General features: G+C 50.0%; 1 protein-coding gene across 5 annotated transcripts in view; it reads right to left on the bottom strand.

Annotated features, from left to right (window-relative positions):
- TCF20 (transcription factor 20) overlaps positions 1–16874 on the bottom strand; it is a 189189-nt gene that overhangs the window by 79160 nt on the left and 93155 nt on the right. The window lies entirely within an intron of this gene.

Here is a 16874-nt window from a genome sequence, read left to right as displayed (position 1 = left end):
GACTCAAGTCCTTGGGCCCCTGCACCCACGTAGGAGACCCAGATGGAGTTTGTGGCTCCTGGCTTCGGCCTGGCCCAGCCCTGGGCAACTGCAGCCATTTGAGGAGTAATCCAGCAGGTGGGAGATCCTTCTCTGTCTCTCCCTCTCTGTCACTCTGCCTTTAAATAAATCTTTAAAAAACAAACCAACAAACGAAAAACACCTTCTCTGAAAAGGACTGCACACATTATCTGCACTGCTGTAATCAGAAGTCAATTCTAGGGTAGGCCTTTGGAGCAGCAGGACACACCTCGCGAGGCCACTCACGCGGGAGTGCTGGGTTCAAACCCCAGCTCCACTGCTGATCCCAGCTCCCCTGAGAGGCAGCAGATGATGATCAGCTCAGGCACTTGGGCCCCTGCCACCCATGTGTGAGACCCAGATGGGTTCCATGCTCCCGGCTTCGTCTGGCTTGGCCTAGCTCCAGCATCTGAAGAGGAAACTAGCAAATGGAGGACCTTTCTGTGCCTCCACCTTTCAAATAAAAGTCCTTTTTTAAAAAGTCAGTTCTGTCTTTAGTAACATTTTCAAGGCTCATGTCTTAAATAAGTGCCGATAAAAGAAATCTTACTTATATAATAACATTTCTGCTGAAATTTTGAACCTTAATATTTTTATTTTGAAAATAAGTCAACTTTTTAAAACCAAAAAAGTAGACAGCACTGGAATACTGAAAGCTGAGCAAAAGAGTTCAGCAAAAATAAGCAAGTAATAAGATCACATAACTTTGCTGGCACCACGGCTCACTAGGCTAATCCTCCTCCTGCGGCGCCAGCACACCGGGTTCTAGTCCTGGTTGGGGCGCCGGATTCTGTCCTGGTTGCTCCTCGTCCTGTCCAGCTCTCTGCTGTGGCCCGGGAGTGCAGTGGAGGATGGCCCAGGTCCTTGGGCCCTGCACCTGCATGGGAGACCAGGAGAAGCACCTGGCTCCTGGCTTTGGATCGGCGCAGCACACTGGCCCCAACATGCCAGCTGTGGCAGCCACTTGGAGGGTGAACCAACAGAAAAAGACCTTTCTCTCTGTCTCTCTCTCTCTCACTGTCTAACTCTGCCTGTCAAAGAAAAAAAAAAAAATCACATAACTTAAAAAAAAAAAAAGATTTATTTATTTGAAAGGTAGCGTTACACAGACCAAGAAAGAGACAGAGAAGAAAGATCTTACATCTAATAGTTCACTACCCAGATGGCCTAAACAGCCGGGGCTGGTCCAGGCCAAATCGAGGAGCCAGGAGCTTCTTCCGGGTCTCCCACATGGGTGCAGGAGTCCAAGGACTTGGGCCATCCTCCACTGCCCTCCCAGGCATCTTAGCAGGGTGCTGGATTGGAAGTGGAGCAGCCGGGACCGGAGCCTGCACCCAAATGGGATGTCTATGCCACAGGCTGTGGCTTTAACCTGCTGCATCACAGCACTGGCCCCTCATGGAACTTTATGTTCAGAAAGGAATCGCAACAGTGAACCAAAGAGAAAAAGTCAACTGAAGTATCCACGGCATATTCCTTCAAGAGCTGACAAACTACCTTACTCATTGGCTCATTCAACTAATATTTGCTGAACACTAAAACTACACACCAGGTCATTCAAATTAAACACAGAATCACACTGGGGATGGCTTAACGGCAGGAAGTCTAGAGCCAGAGTTCCCAATTCCAAATACTGGCAGCTCTGCTACTTATGAGTTAGTTGGATGGCCTTTCTTGTTTTCTCATCTGAGAAAAGCGGATAATACCATCACCTAATTTAAAACAACTGTTAGGGATGAGCCCTGCAGCTCAGCAGGTTAAGCTGCTGCTATGGGACACAACACCAGGGTGCTGGTTCCAGCCTAGGCTGCTCCGCTCACAATCCAGCTCCCTGCTAATGCTCCTGGGAGGAAGCAGCTGACAGTACTTGAGTTCCTGCCACCCATGTGGGTGGACATGGATGGAGTTCCAGGCTCTGGTTTGTCCTGGCCCAGACCTGGCTACTGCAGCCATTCAGGGAGTGAACCAGGGGACAGATCCCTCCAAATAAATTTTTTTTAAGTTTATAAAAAGGAGTTAATATTCTCAAGTGTTTAAAACAATGGCACTTGGCCGGCGCTGTGGCTCACTTGGCTAATCCTCCGCCTGTGGCGCCGGCACCCCGGGTTCTAGTCCCGGTTGGCGTGCCGGATTCTGTCCCTGTTGCTCCTCTTCTAGTCCAGTTCTCTGCTGTGGCCCGGGAAGGCAGTGGAGGATGGCCCAAGTGCTTGGGCCCTGCACCCGCATGGGAGACCAGGAGGAAGCACCTACCTGGCTCCTGGCTTTGGATCGGCACAGTGCACCGGCCGTAGCAGCCATCTGGGGGGTGAACCAACAGAAAAGGAAGACCTTTCTCTCTCTCTCTCTCACTAACTCTACCTGTCCAAAAAAAAAAAAAAAAAAAAAAAAGGCACTTAGAATCTATTATTATTTTGGGGCCGGCACTGTGGCACAGAGGGTTAAAGCCCTGGCCTGAAGCGCCGGCATCACATATGGGTGCTGGTTCTAGTTCTAGTCCCGGCTGCTCCTCTTCTGATCCAGCTCTCTGCTATGGCCTGGGAAAGCAGTAGAAGATGGCCCAAGTCCTTGGGGCCGCTGCACCCACGTGGGAGGCCCAGAAGAAGCTCCTGGCTTCAGATTGGTGCAGCTCCGGCCGTTGCGGCCATCTGGGGAGTTAACCAGCGGATGGAAGACCTCTCTCTCTGCTCTGTCTCTACCTCTTTCTATAACTCTTGTCTTTCAAATAAATAAAATAAATCTTTAAAAGATAAAATTATTTTTATTACTTATTATTTAAATTTGGAGTAAATGAAGTATCCTTGCTAATCTGTTTTGGAATCAAAGAGGCTGAAGCCACAAATTCCTAAAAATCCCTCTCATTTAAATCAGCTGCTACATTTTACAGATGCTTCTTACATCGACAAGGACAATGGCCACGAAGAAATCAGAAGAAAGGCAATTCATCACTTGGTTCCAACCCTCCTATCTCCTTCCCGCCTTCACCCCAACTCCAACGCCACCCTCCGGGTGACAATAGTTCTTTCAATCATATGTAGCACCTCTCTTCATAAAATCCCATTCCCCAAGTACCTTGGCTTCAAGGCTCCTCAAGCTGTTCCCATTTCTCTCTTGCACTGCCTGACCCCCACTTCCTCTGACTTCCCCTTCCACGTCAGCTCCAGGTCAGTCCCCTCCCACCCCCAGGAGCCCACGCTTGCTAGGCACCATGCTGCACGCTCTGAACCTTGGTCTTCGTAGGACTACCACTGGAATTCTCCCCTACCTAGCTCCCTTTCCTGTCCGTGTTCTAAAGCTTACTCAATTGTTCCCTCCTCGACAGCCTTCTCCAATACTCCTTCCACACGTACTCAGGAGTAGCAGCACCTTCTCGAGTTCTCCTAGCTTCCCAGCTATAATACAACTTTATGGATCCTTTATAGATTTCATAAATGTTAATTTTCAATGTCTGACTCTCCCACAGACACCGAACTCCAGAGAAAGGCTTACTCTTTGCTGAATTCAAACAGAATATCTTTTCTTTTATTTTTTTCTAATGCATTTCATTCCCATAGGCTTCATTTGGCCAGTGTCCCCTTTAGGAGAAGTCAACTTTCAACACATGTGTTAGGCAATGTAACAAAGTTAAAGTTTGTTTTTGTTTTGAAACATTTAACAAATGATGCAGGCTACAATGTCCTTCAGTGAAATCCAAACTTCTTCAGTATGCTAGCACTCAAATCCACTTTTTTTTTTTTTTTTTTTTTTTTTTTTTGAGAGAGAGAGAGAGAGAGGAGAGAGAAAGGTCTTCCTTCCGTTGGTTCACCCCCCAAATGACCGCTAAGGCCGGTGCTGCGCCGATCCAGAGCCAGGAGCCAGGAGCTTCTTCCTGGTCTTCGACGCGGGTGCAGGCACCCAAGCACTTGGGCCATCCTCCACTGCCCTCCAGAGCCACAGCAGAGAGCTGGACTGGAAGAGGAGCAACCGGGACTAGAACCCGGCGCCCATATGGGATGCTGGCGCCGCAGGCGGAGGATTAGCCAAATGAGCCACGGCGCCGGCACTCAAATCCACTTCTTTTTTTGGCCAGGCAGAGTTAGACAATGAGAGAGAGAGAGAGAGTTATAGACACCGAGAGAGAGAAACAGAAAGGTCTTCCTTCCATTGGTTCACTCCCCTAATGGCCGCTATGGCCAGCGCTGCACCAATCCGAAGCCAGGAACCGGGTACTTCCTCCTGGTCTCCCATGCGGATGCAGGGACCCAAGCACTTGGGCCATCCTCCACTGCCCTCCAGGACCATAGTAGAGAGCTGGACTGCAAGAGGAGCAACCGGGACTAGTACCTGGCACCCCAACCAGGACTAGAACCCGGGGTGCCTGCGCTGCAGGTGGAGGATTAGCCAAGTGAGCCACGGCGCCAGCCTCAAATCCACTTTTACCAAGTCCTCTCCAACGGAGAAGATGAGCATCCTGCTCCCATGATGCTGAAACTCAAAAAACAAAAATCTAGGGGCTGGCACTGTGGCATAGCAGGCTAAGCCTCTGCCTGCTGGTGCTGGTTCAAGTCCCAGCTGCTCCACTTCTGATCCAACTCCCTGCTGATGGCCTGGGAAAGCAGTAGAAGATGGCCCAAGACCTTGGCCCCTGCACCCGCATGGGAGAACCAGAAGAGGCTTGAGGCTCCTGGCTTGGGATCAGCCCAGCTCCAGATGTTGCGGCCACTTAGGGAGTGAACCAGTGGGTGGAGGACCTATCTGTGGGTCTCTCCCTCTCTAACTATGTCTCTCAAGTAAATAACCAAATCTAAAACAAAACAAAACAAAACCAAGAAAACACCAATCAATGCAATACAGTTCTGTCTCACTAAAATGCAAGTCCCCTGGAGGGCACTCACATGTGCATGGTGAGCTTCAGAAGCCACAGGAGTGCTTGAGGCCGTGCCCCACACCCCGCTGCCACCAAGCAGAACTACTGGACACAGGTGAGTCTGTTCTATTGTCCTAAGACTCTCCAACATCCCTCGCAGGGCAAGGAGTTTTCTAGTTTCTTCACCTAAACAAAGAATACTGCATCGGGCTTTGTCTCTGGTGGTGGTTTTCCAGAGTTGAGGAACGGGACCACAGCTCTTTAACGCCCCTCATCAACATGCTGCAACACGACTTTAATACCTACTGTGTGAAGGTGGCCATCTAAGAATACACAGCCATGGGGTGGAAAGGACACATTCTATATGACTGTAACATACAATATACATACAACCTATCTGTAATAGACAGACAGAGGCAGAGGAGCACATATTCCACAGCAAAGGCTCAGAGGCAAAACCAAACCCTGACTCTCAATGCAGTGACAGGTAATAGAACAGACCCTGAGGCTATGAAATAAAGCAGAAAATGGTTTTGACCACAAAGACCTTAGAGCCCAAAAGTGTTGTTTGAAAACATTTTATGAGTTTTTCAGCAAAAAGTTTTAGATGCCCAAAGCCTGGGGGTGTGTTGGGGAGCTGACAAGAGCTGAGCCTGGAGGTGGAAAGAGGGTGACCCCCACTTCTGCTCCTGGCCTCACTTTTCCTGCCAGGCCCTGAGAGGCCTCTGCAGACCGTGAGCGCACCCCTGACCTTGTTGTTGTGCCACAAGGCTTACACACCGCCACTTACCCACATAGTGAGGCGACATACTAACTAACTAGAGCATGAAGGCTCTGGAGTAACTCACCAATCACCGGTCTGGTGAATGGTAGCAGCAGTGGCAATGGGGAAGGATTGGAACTGCCAGGGACAGGCAGGAGAGGCTGAGTCCAACTCACCGGGCCTCGCCAGCTCCCCTGAAATCTCAGGCGGCAGGAAGCTCAGTGCGACTGCTCCCTGCCTCCACCTTGAAATCCACGCTTCCCTCGTCAGTGCTGCACGCCACAGCAGTTTCTTCAGACTCCCATCTCCTGACCCTGCCCGTCTGCCGCCATGTGCGTCTGGTTTCCTGCACCTCTGCTCTCCACCGGGGAAGAATTCTTACTGCAGTCGCCTGGGCTCACATGTGCTATCCAGGGACACGTCCTCTCCTGCACCTTCACACTGGCCTCTGGGCTGGCTCCTGCCCACCAGGGTTCACACGTGCTCAAGCTCCTCACCTGTTTTTGTGAAACAAGAGGTCTTCTCTTGACCCTGATTCTCCTCTTGCCCAAACTGAAAACAGCCTGACTCCACACTTACGCCAGCACTTGTCTCACTTTCTCATCAACAGGTGCCAACTGGGTGTCAGTATCCAAGCCTTCCAGAGGGGCCCTCCTGCCCACCCAAGGTCCTTCCCTCAGCGGTCCTGGCTACCACCACCAGGATGTGAAACATTCACCCTCACATCACCCTCTGTGGATTTTCCTCCTTCCTTTAAATGTCACCTTGCTCTCTCAAATGCTCAGTCCTCAGTTTGATCCTGGGCTACCTGAGCACTTGTCATCATAAACAACAAAAATATAACTCCCTACGGAGTTCTAAACAAAGCCCAAGTACAAGTTACTGGCCAGAGATGCCCATTACTCAGGCAGAAAACAAGGACCGAAGCACTTCCCTACACACCCACATTCCTTACAGACTCGGGAGGGCAGTGTCACCAGGATTACTACACATATGCTAGCCTCTGAATTTTTTTTTAAGATTTATTTTAAAGTGAAAGGCAGAGTTAACAGAGAGAGGGAGAGACAGAGAGATCTTCCATCTGCTGATTCACTCCCAAAATGGCAACAGCCAGGGCTGGGCCAGGACAAAGCCAGGAGCTTCCTCCAGGTCTCCCACGTGGGTGCAGGGGCCCAAGGAGTTGGGCCCCCTCTGCTGCTTCCCCAAGTGTGTTAGCAGAGAGCTGGAAGTGAAGCAGAGGGGGCTTGAACCAGGGCCAGCACTGCAGGTGGCAACTTTACCAACTACACCATAATGGCAGCCCCTAAATTTTTTTTAAGTTTATTATTTATTTGAAAGGCAGGGTTACAGAGAGAGAGGGAGAGACAGAGATCTCCCATCCACTGGTTCACTCCCCAGATGGGCACAATGGCCAGGGCTGTGCCAGGCCGAAGCCAGGGGCTCAGAGCTTCTTTTGGGTCTCCTGTGTGGGTGGCAAGAGCCCCAGCACTTGGGCCATCTTGCTTCCCAGGTGCATTAGCAAGGAGCTGGATTGGAAGTGGAGTGGTCCATCTCGAACTGGTGTCCATACAGAGTGCCTATGTCGCAGGCAGCAGCTTAACCTGCTCGCCACAATGCCCGCCCTGGCCCTAACCTCTGAATCTTAATCTACACCCAGTTCATTCCCTTAAATGTCAGATCTGTGCTCAAACATGTGATGCCTTACAACATCTCAAATTGAAGCTCAAAACTAAACTCCTCACTTTATACTTCACCCAGTCTTCTCTCTGTCCACTGCTTTGCTGTTTCAGTAAACAGCGGTCCTATCCCCGAGTTTCCCAAGCCAGAAATCATGGCTCTCCTGGGTTCCTCCTCCCTTACATGCCACCATCACCATTTCCCATAACTTCTCAGTCAACACATCTGAGGCTCCAGTGTGTCAGTCACTCTGCAGACATTAAGTGAACAAGAAAGCTTAACCTCTGGGGCCAGGGCTGTGGTGTAGCGGGTAAAAGCCTGCAGTGCCGGCATCCAATATGGGTGCAGGTTCAAGTCCTGGCTCCTCCACTTCCGATCCAGCTCTCTGCTATAAGCCTAGGAAAACAGTGGAAGGTGGACCAAGTCCTTGGGCCCCTGCACCCACGTGGGAGACCCACAAGAAACTCCTGGCTTCGGATCAGTGCAGCTCTGGCCGTTGCAGCCAGTTGGGGAGTGAACCAGCAGATGGAAGACCTCTCTCTCTCTCTTCTCTCTCTCTCTCTCTCCTTCTCTGTGTAACTCTTTCAATTAAGTAAATAAATCTTTAAAAAAGAAAGCTTAACCCTAGAGGAAGGAGACAAGCAAGCAAGATAAATCCACACTGTGATAAAGGCCATAGACAAATCAAGGCAGGGTGACAGGACGGGGACACTGAACAGTGGGTCAGAGAACAGCTCTCAGGGAAGGTTACATATAAACAGAACCTGAATAACAAGCAGAAACAAGCCTGCTCCAGCAGAGGGAGGAGTCAAGTGTAAAGGTCCTACTGTGAGGAAGCAGCTTGTGCAGGGAGAAAGAGAAGGGCCAGGGCTGTGGTTAGGCTACGCCCACATCCCGTATGGACTGCAGGTTGGAGTCCAGGCTACTCCATTTCCAATCCAGCATCCCAATCCAGCAGATGGTGACCCAAGACCTGGATGGGGTTACCAGCTCCTGACTTTTGCCTGGCCCAGCCTTGGCTGCTTGCAGACATTTGGAGTGTGAACCAGTGGGTGAAAAACAACTCTCTCCTGTTTCTCTCCCTTTCAAATATATAAATCTTTTATTAAAAAAAAAAAAAAAAAAAAAAAGAGGGACAAGGAGAGACAGAGATCTTCCACCTGCTGATTCACTCATCAAATGGCTATGATAGCCAGGGCTGAACCAAGCTGTAGCAAGCAGCCTAGAACTCCATTAAGTCTCCCATATGGGTATAGGCGCCCAAGGACTTGTGCCATCTCTCACTGCCTTCCCAGGTGCATAAGCAGGGAGCAGGGCTGGAAATGGAGTAGCTGGGATACAACCTGGCTCCTATATGGGATGCCAGTTCTGCAGGTGGCGGCTTAACCCGCTGTGCCACAATACAGACTCCATTAATAATCTTTTAAAAAGGAAAAAGGAGAAGGTCATCAAAGCTAGAACTTGGGAAGCGGGAGAGCAGATCAGAGGGGCTCAGAGGAGGGAGGCAAGATCAATAAGGAAGCACACTGGAGCATTTCAGGAGGGAACAGACAGAATGTAATCCCAATTTCTTAAAGATCACTTTAGCTGAAACATGGAAAAAACAGTTTTGAAAGAGGGAAAAAATAGGGAGTAGAAAAACCATTCAGAATGCTAATAACACAGCAGTCTAGATCAGCAGATGGAATTCAAGATACATTTTAGATATAAACAGTAAACCTGCTATGGGTTTAGACATGGAGAGGAGGAAGGAAAAGAATCTAGAACAATTCTTAGGTTGTCATTAGGTAACTGACACCTAATGACACTTTGACCAAGAAAGGGCCTCAAGTGATCTCCTAACACTGTATCACCCAGTGACCCCACAGTCATTTTAGTCTAAGTACTCTCTCTGATGCTTGCACGGTAAGTAAGTGACCCAACAATGCAATTCTCAGAATATATCCCTGCCCTTAAGCAACAGAGGACTAGCACAATGAGCTTCAATATGTTAACCAGTTTTAAACAATGCCTGTAGGTCCGGCACTGTGGGGCAGCATCCGACTTCAGAGTACCAGTTACTCCTCTTCCAATCCAGCTCCCTGCTAATGCACCTGGGAGAGCAGACAAAGATGGCCCCCACCACTCTCATGGGAGACCCAATGAAGCACCGAGTTCCTGGCTTCTACCTGGTCCAGACCCAGGGGAGTGAACTGGCCATGGATGAAAGATCTCCTCCTCTCTGTCTCTCCTTTCCTGTCACTATACCTTTCAAATAAAACATATCTTTTAAGAAAAAAAAAAAAAAAAAAAAGAGGGGGGCCAGTGCTGTGGTGTAGCAGGTAAAACTGCCACCTGCAGTACTGGCATTCCAAATGGGCGCCAGTTCAAATCCCAGCTGCTCCACTTCTGATCCAGCTCTCTGTTACGGCCTGTAGAAGCAGTAGAAGCAGAACTAGCAGTAGAAGATGGCCCAAGTGCTTGGGCCCCTGCACCCATGTGGGAGACCCAGAAGAAGCTCCTGGTTCCTGGCTTTAGATCAGCACAGCTCCAGCTGTTGCAGTCATTTGGGGAGTGAACCAGCAGAATGGAAGATTTTCTCTCTCTCTCTCTGCCTTTCAAATAATAAAGTCTTAAAAAAATATTTAAAAAATGCCTGTGAAGACCTAGAACAATTCCATCACTCTGGAAAGTTCTCTCAGTCCATTCCCATCCACCCCAGCAACACTAATCTTATCTCTAATACCAAAGGTTAGTTCTGCCTGTTCTGGAAAGCGTTATAAATGGTCTCATCCACTGCGTGCCGTCTGTGTCTGGCTGTTCACTCGGCACATGCTGGTGAGACTGATCCTTGCTGCGGTGTCAATGTCTGTTCTTGTATGCTGCCGAGCGGCCTTCGGTGAACAGTTTGTTGGCCCATCCCCCCCGCCCCCTCCGCAGTGACCCTGCTGCCCACATTCGTACACAGCCTCACCTGTGAGCATGTTCACTTCCCTTGGATAAACACCTAGAAATGAAAACTGCTGTGCACAGGGAAGGTGTATGTTCATCTTTGCATCATTTTATAATCCTCTCAGCAAGGCATCTGAATTCCAGCCACCTGACTCCCACCTATGCCACAACCAAGTTTACCTTCCATCAGCTCTGCAAACATTTTTTTTTTTTTTTTGACAGGCAGAGTGGACAGTGAGAGAGACAGAGAGAGATGTCTTCCTTTGCCGTTGGTTCACCCTCCAATGGCCGCCGCGGTTGGCATGCTGCGGCCGGCGCACCGCGCTGATCCGATGGCAGGAGCCAGGTGCTTATCCTGGTCTCCCATGGGGTGCAGGGCCCAAGCACTTGGGCCATCCTCCACTGCACTCTCGGGCCACAGCAGAGAGCTGGCCTGGAAGAGGGGCATCCGGGACAGGACCGGTGCCCCAACCAGGACTAGAACCCGGTGTGCCAGCGCCGCAAGGCGGAGGATTAGCCTAGTGAGCCACGGCGCCGGCCGCAAACATTTCTTTCTACATCTTCCTGTTGGGACTCTGCAGATGCTTTTACTCACTTAACCAACGTCCTGAAGCAAGAGAAAGGCTAAGTCAGCCAGTATTCTGGAAGGAGAAGCAGCACCCAGAAGTTCTGGGTTGGGAAAGAGCTAGGCACCTGCAGTCAACTGAAGTCAACGTACATGTGGCAGGACAGGAGAAAAGTGGCAGGAGAGGCGGCCAGGGCACCAGGCCGTCCACAGACAGCAGTCTGGAATCTCTTCTAAGTGCTATGGGAAACCATTAAGACATTTTAAGCATGAGACAGGTGATCTTGGCTGCTCTGGGCAGACTGGAACAGAGGCAGACAGGTGTATAAGAGGGGAGGCAGTGTTCCGGGAAGGAGATGATGACGGCACAGAGGGTAGTGGCAGTAGGGATGAAAGAAGTGTCATTACGAAAGTCATATTACAGAAACCGTACTGACAGTAAGCTGATGATAGATCAGATGTAGAGGGTGGTGAGAGAAAAGGAATCCAGTCTGAGAAACCAGACAGATGGCAGAGTCACTGTGGAGAGGAGAACCAGTGAAGAGAAAGTCTGTGCAGAGTTCAATGTTCCGTTTGGTGACGGGGTCATGGTGTAGCAGTTAAGCTGCTGCTAGGGACTCCACGTCCCATACTGGAGTGCCCAGGATCAAGCCTCACCTTCACTTCTTCCAGTCCAGCTTCCAGCTAAGGTACCTGGAAGGAAGCAGTGGACGATGGTCTGAAGGTTTGGGTTCTTGCCACCCTTGTGGGAGATCTAGATGAAGTTCCAAGTTCCTGGCTTTGGCCTAGCACAGCCCTGGCTGTTGCAGTCATCTGAGGAGTGAACCAGCAGGTGGACGATCCCTGTTTCCCTCTCTGTTACCCTCTCAAATAAATAAACTGGAGACCTGCGTAACGGGTGAAGCTGCTGCTTACGCTGCCGGCATCCCATACGGGCACCAGTTCAAAGTCCTGACTGCTCCACTTCCAATCCAGCTCCCTGCTAATAGCCTGGGAAAGTAGTGGAAGATAGCCCAAATACTAGGGACCCTGCACCTGCATGGGAGACCCACCAGATGAAGCTCCTGGTTCCTGCCTTCAGCGTGGCCCAGCCCTGGCTGTTGCGGCCATTTGGGGAACGTACCAGCAGATTAAGAACTCTCTAACTCCAACTTTCAAATAAATCAATCTTTAAAAAAAGAAAAAAGTTGAAGACCAAGTACCTACAGATGTGGATCTTGGGGGGGAGGTAAGTAAAAGAGGTAATAGACTAAAAAAGGGGCACTTGGTGTTGGTTAAGGAACATTATTTTTAAAATAAATATTCTGGGGGCCAGCACTATGGCATAGTGGGCTAAGCTGCTGTCTGCAGTGCCAGCTGGAGTCCTGGCCGCTCCTCTTCCCGTCCAGCTCTCTGCTGTGGCCTGGGAAAGCAGTGGAGGATGGCCCAAGTGCTTGGGCCCCTGCACCTGCATGGGAGACTTGAAAGAAGCTCCTGGCTCCTGATCAGCTCAGCTCCAGCCATTGTGGCCATCAGGGAGTGAACCAGTGGATCGAAGACCTCTCTGTCCCTCTCTCTGTAACTCTGCTTCTCAAATAAGTAAATAAAAATCTTTTAAAAAAAATATTCCATTTTGGCTTATAAAGGTCACGGTATCAGTGAAAAATGCAAGCATAGTTATGTCAAGCAAAACTGGAGGAGCTATGAAAGGTCTAGCTGAAGTTGTCAATGGGAAAGTCATCAGTTGTTGGACAATCAAGAGTGCCTGGGGATACTTAGATCAGCCAGGGAGAGAGTACACTGAAAAAAAGAGGGTCTCGGGGCTGGTGCTGCGGCCCATCCCTGCAGTGCCAGCATCACATCCGGGTACCAGTTCAATCTTGGCTGCCCCACTTCTGACCCAACTCCCGGCTAATGTGGCTGGGAAGGCAGTGGAGGATGCCCGCGTGCTGGGCCCCGCACCTTATGTGGGAGACCTGGAGGCGGCTCCTGGGTCCTAGCTTCAGCCTGGCTCGTTCCTGGCTGTTGTGGCCATTTGGGGAGTGAATAAGCAGAGAGAAGATCGATCTCTCTTTCCCCAATTCTACCTTTCAAAATAAAAATTAAAAAAAAAAAAAAAAAAAGGAGTCTGACAAAGGTGGGAAGGAACGACGGAGAGAAGTGAGTCAGTGAGAAGCACATGCTCTTCCTGAGAAGCCCCCACACTCCCACAGCTGCCTCGAGCCCCTAGTAACTGCCTCTCTGCTAGACTCACATTTGAGGGCACAACAGCCACAGGACAGGGGCAGGCACTGTGGTGCAGCAGGCTAAACTGCTGCCTGTGATGCCAGCATCCCTATCAAAATGCCAGTTCCAGACCCAGCTGTTCCACTTCTGATCCAGCTTCCTGCCAACCTGACTGGGAAGTCAGCAGAACGTGGCCCAAGTCTTGGGCCCCTGCCACCCAAGTCTGAAACCTGGATGGAGCTCCTGGCTCCGGGCTTCAGCCTGACCAAGCCCTGGCTGTCGTTGCCATTTGGGGAGTGAACCAGAAGATGAAAGCTCCCTTTCTCGCTCACTCTCGCTCTCTCACTCTCTATGTCTCTACCCCAGCCTCTCTCTGTCCCTCTGCCTTTCAAATAAATAAATATTTAAAAAATAATAATAATAAGGGGCCTGCTCTGTGGCTCAGTGGGTAAAGCCCTGGCATGCAGCACCAGCATCCCATATGGGCGCCGGTTAGAGTCCTGGCTGCTCCATTTCCGATCCAGCTCACCACTACAGCATCTGGAAAAGCAGCAGAGGATGGCCCAAATGCTTGGGCTCCTACACCCATGTAGGAGAGCTGGAAAAAACTCCTGACTCCTGGCTTCGGATAGGCTCAGTTCCAGCCGCTGCAGCCATTTGGGGAGTGAACCAGTAGATGGAAGAGCCCTCTCTCTGTATGTCTCTGTCTTTGTCTCTACCTCTCTCTGTAACTCTGCCTTTCAAATAAATAAAATAAATCTTAAAAAAAAAAAAAAATTGGGGCTAGCACTGTGGCGCAGTGGGTTAACACCCTGGCCTGAAGCACTGGCATCCCATATGGGCGCTGGTTCGGGACCCGGCAGCTCCACTTTCAATCCAGCTCTCTGCTATGGCCTGGGAAAGCAGTGAAAGATGGCCCAAGCCCTTGGACCCCTGCTCCCACGTGGGAAACCCGAAAGAAGCTCCTGGCTTTGAATAGGTGCAGCTCCGCCCCACTGCAGTCAATTGGGGAGTGAACCAGTGGATAGAAGACACCTCTTTCTCTCTCTCTCTCTCTCTCTCTCTCTCTCTCCCCTCTCTCTGTGTAACTCTTTCAAATAAATAAAACTTAAAAAAAAAAAAACCACGGTAAATCCAATAATGTATCACTGTCTTGTGCATACAAAAATTTAAATAAATAAATAAATAACAGGATGGCAGAAACCAGACCTGCTCTAGTTGAGTATCTTGCTACACAGCACAACATGGAACATGTGTCTAATGGGCAGCTGTCATTCACTGAGTGCCACACACCTGTAATATGCTCCACATTTTTTTTTTTTTTGGAGATTTTTTTTATTTCTTTGAAAGGCAGAGTTACAGAGTGACAGGAAGAGACAGAGACAGAGATCTTCCATCTGCTGGTTCACTCCCCAAATGGCTGCAATAGCTGGGGCTGAGCCAAGCTGAAGCCAGGAACTTCTGAGTCTCCCATATGGGTGCCGGGGCCCAACCACTTGGGCTATCCTCCACTGCCCTCCTAGGCACATTAGCAGGGAGCTGGATCAGAGCGGAGCAGCTAGGACTTGAACCAGTGCCCATATGGGATGCTGGCACTGCAGGCAGCAGCTTAACTCACTGCACCACAGCATCAGCCCCACCACACACTAAACATCTCTATGAAGTAGCACTGGTGGGGAGGGGTGCTTGGCCCGACAGTTAAGGGGCCACTTGGGAAGCCTACTTCCCATTATCCAAGAGCCTGGGTTTGACTCCCAGTCCTGCTGATTCCAGTTTTCTGCTGGCGTGCACAGCGGGAGGCAGCAGGTAATGGCTCAGGTACCTGATTCTCTGCCACCCATGTAGGAGATCTAGAATGTGAGTTCTAGGCTCTAGCTTTAGCCTGGCCCAGCTCCAGCTAGTGCAGGCATTTGGGGCATGAAACAGAAGATGGAAGATCTCTGTTTCTCTCTGCCTTTAAACAAATAAGTAAATGCCAATTGTTTGAACAAAGAGAAAAGTAATAGCAGGACAATATTCTTTGTCCATACTCTGCTTTCAAGATCAATGTACCATCTCTCCCTTGATTTTTTTTTTTTTTTTTTAAGATTTATTTATTTGAAAAGCAGAGGGGCTGGTGCTGTGGCATAGGTTAAGCCTCTACCTACAGTGCTGGCATCCAATATGGGTGCTGGTTGGAGTTCTGGCTGCTCCATTTCCAATCCAGCTCCCTGAGAATGCATCTGGGGAAGCAGTGGAAGATGACCCAAGTATCTGGGTCCCTGCACCCATGTGGGAGACCCATAAGAAGCTCCTGGCTCCAGCCTGGGCCGTTGCAGCCACTTGGAGAGTTGAACCCACAGATGAACGGTATCTCCCTCTCCCCTTTCTTTATTTAAATAAATCTAAAAAAGGAAAGAAGGAAGGCTGGCAGGCAGAGCAATTGGGGTACAGGGGCCTCAGGACAGGGAGAGAGAGAGATCTTCCATCCACTGGCTGAGGTCAGGCCTAAGCCAGGAACCAGAAACTCCACTCCTCCCAAACGAGTGGCAGCAGACCAGTACTTGAGCCGTCCTCTGCCACCTTCCCACGCACACCAGCAGGAAGCTGGATCAGAAGTGGAGCAGCCAGGATGCAAACCAGCACTCAGACGTGGAATACTAGTGTCACAAGCAATTTAACCTGCTATGCCACAATGCCATCCCCCCTGATTTCTTAGGATTGGAACTGCATGGTCTCCCCTACCCCAAGTACCTTAGCACCCAAGGCTTCCGTCATTTTCCCACTCAGGAGCCTATCAGTCATCAGTGCTTCGGGAAGAGCGTGGAGTCTGATGAGAACATGGCTTACTTGGCCAAAAACAGGGTCTTTCCCTTGATTCTGTCAGTACAAAGCTGCATGAACTTGAGCAATTCTCCACCCTCTTGGCTGGCATCTTTCCAAAGTTATAAAGCCAAAAGGTTAGACTAGACAATCTCTTCAATTTCTTCCAGCTCTCAAATCAGAGCACACAGAAAGGGTGGGAGAAGGCACGCTGGCTGCTAACTGGCTGGGAAGAAAGAGGCCGCGCTCTCCGGGCTGCAGCTGAGGAAGCCCGCCAGACGCACACTGTTTGCTGCCCTGCCAGAGCCTCTGCTTGCAGTCATGCTGGTCTCCTCCGTCACTGGGGAGCCTGTGCTGGAAGCGATACTCACAAAATGCCCTACATACAGAAACCACCAATGCTTGCCAGCTTCATTTGAAGCTTAGGCAAAGTATAATGACTTTAACATCCCAGTCTAAACCTCAGCAAAGACACAAACACAACCGAAAGCTGTTTCTTCTGTTGCCCAGCACTCACCAATGCTACAACACATTTCTTCACTTTTTTATCAGAACAATTTTTAGAAAAACAGAGAGCAAGAGCCAGCATTAATGGTGTAGAGGGTACAGCCACTGCCTGCAACGCCAGCATACAATGTGAGTGCCGGTTTGTGTCCTGGCTGCTCTACTTCCAATCAAGTTCCTTGCTGTTGGCCTGGGAAAAGCAGTGAAGATGGCCCAAGTACTTGGCTCCCGCCACCCAACTGGGAGACTTGGAAGGAGCTCCTGGCTTCAGCCTAGCCCAGTACTAGCCATTATGGCCATCTGAGGAGTGAACCAGTGGACGGAGATATCTGTATCTCCCTCTCTCTGTGTAACCTTGACTTTCAAATAAATAAATCGAAAGAAAGAAAGAAAGAGAGATAGAAAGAGAGAAAGAAAGAGAAAGAGAGAGAGAGAGAGAGAGAGAAAGGGAGGGAGGGAGGGAGGGAGGAAGGAAGAGCAGACAACATTCCCCTTCCTTAGCCTCTACAAGGTACCATTAACCC

Source organism: Lepus europaeus, chromosome 10 (assembly GCF_033115175.1).
Source record: "Lepus europaeus isolate LE1 chromosome 10, mLepTim1.pri, whole genome shotgun sequence".
In the NCBI taxonomy this organism is placed as follows: Eukaryota; Metazoa; Chordata; class Mammalia; order Lagomorpha; family Leporidae; genus Lepus; species Lepus europaeus.
Note: the sequence above shows the minus strand (reverse complement) of the source record. Positions and strands in the feature narration are given on the sequence as shown.